The sequence below is a fragment of the Equus caballus genome, chromosome 17 (genome assembly GCF_041296265.1).
Source record: "Equus caballus isolate H_3958 breed thoroughbred chromosome 17, TB-T2T, whole genome shotgun sequence".
Classification (NCBI taxonomy): Eukaryota; Metazoa; Chordata; class Mammalia; order Perissodactyla; family Equidae; genus Equus; species Equus caballus.
Window position 1 is genome coordinate 42,172,773 of NC_091700.1, and position 1,738 is coordinate 42,174,510.

Genomic DNA, 1,738 nt, shown 5'->3' on the forward strand with positions numbered 1-1,738 from the left:
GTAGAGGGGCCACAGCGCTTCTCATTTGGAATCTTAGGCCACCGGTTTCTAATTGGTCTGAACCTGGTAACAGGGAGTGACATGTTCGCTCCTCACTAAAACCCAACTTAGATGCATCTACCCATCCATGAACAGTGAGACAATTGGGGTGAAAGCAGGACTTTCTAGAAGATAGGGTTCAACATAAGTGCTCTTTGATTATGGGGAAAGTGAGTACTAAAGGAGAACATCTCAGAGTAAGCCTAAGATGAACTTATCCAGAGAGAAAGCACTATTCCTTTTGTAGGGGCAGGAAAAAACAAAACAGAACTAATTTTGTTTTTAATGAGTTCCCCCACTCATCATTTAAAAGCTAGCACTTCCTCTCTTTCTTTTTCTTCTTTGTTGGTGAGGAAGATTGTCCCTGAGCTAACATCTATTGCCAATCTTCCTCTTTTTTAGTTTGAGGAAGATTAGCCCTGAGCCAACATCTGTGCCAGTCTTCCTCTACTTTGTATGTGGGATGCCTCCACAGCATGGCTGATGAGTGGAGTAGGTCCATACCCAGGATCCAAACCCGCAAACCCCAGGCCACTGAAGCAGAGCACATGGAACTTTAACCACTTGGCAACAGGGCCGACCTTCTTTCTTTCTTTTTGATTCAAGACAAAGAATATAGTAGCAGAACAGTAAAGTGGTTTATAATCTTAAAAAAATCAATTGGAGATTTATTCACAAATATTTGTTGAGTGCCTGCTGTATGCTGAGGATAAAGCAGAGACAAAACACACAAGGACCCTGCCTTCACAAAGCTCACCTTCTGGTGTCATTAAAGTTATCACTGATGAAGGAAAAATTGAGACAACAGCAAACCTATTCCTTTTCTTTGCACTTGTAACTTTACTCACCATGGGGTTATAATGGAAACTCAAATGTCTGCAGACTTCCCCATATACATAATACAACAGTGTAGAGTGTGTACATTATAAATATATCATAGCCCACATTTTTTAAAATGCCTGCAATATAGAGGAACAAAACTGTTGCTTTTAGAAAAAAAAATTCTTTTTCCACTTACAAATGCTATGGTAGAAAACTCAATTTTTTTTCTTTTTAAGCCAGAACATTTATTGAGCAACTAATTGTTGAAATCCTCAAGATGAACTAGATGCTGCAACAGCTGCCCTCTTGGGTTTGGGTGTTGTTCTTCAGGGGATCCATGCCTGAATCTGCAGTGTATAATTTTTAGGGGCCTTGTTCGATTGGTCCCAGTGGTATTTCATCTTTTAGCCTTGGCACTCCAGTTATACTTTCTCTTGGGCTTGGCAGGGTAGCCACATATGCTACAGGTCGCCTTGTGAAGGCGGTAGGCCTTTGAGCCACAACAGTGGCACCCTGTGTGCTTCGTATTGTGCCGCTTCCCAAATGATGATGTTCTCTTCCTCATCTCGCTTCTGATTATTACACAAAAGAATAAAGAAGGAAAAAGTAATCCATAAACCTAACATCCAAGGAAAATTACTGTTAAAATTTTGTTGCATTTCCTTCTAATTGTATCCTCATGAAATTAGATATGTGTATGTAGACACACACACAAATGGTTGTGTCTATATATTTATAATTTAAAAGTGAATTTGAAATACTCATATATATTAGTTCCATTTCTTGATTTTTATTTAACATGTTAATTTCCTTATGAAAATATGTCCTTTAAAAATATTATTTTGGGGCCGACCCGGTTGCACGGTGTTTAAGTTCT

General features: G+C 39.0%; 1 pseudogene; it reads right to left on the reverse strand.

Annotated features, from left to right (window-relative positions):
• Positions 1–1,133: 1,133 nt before the first annotated feature.
• LOC138918396 (large ribosomal subunit protein eL37 pseudogene) lies at positions 1,134–1,426 on the reverse strand (annotated as a pseudogene).
• Between the last annotated feature and the right edge of the window lie 312 nt (positions 1,427–1,738).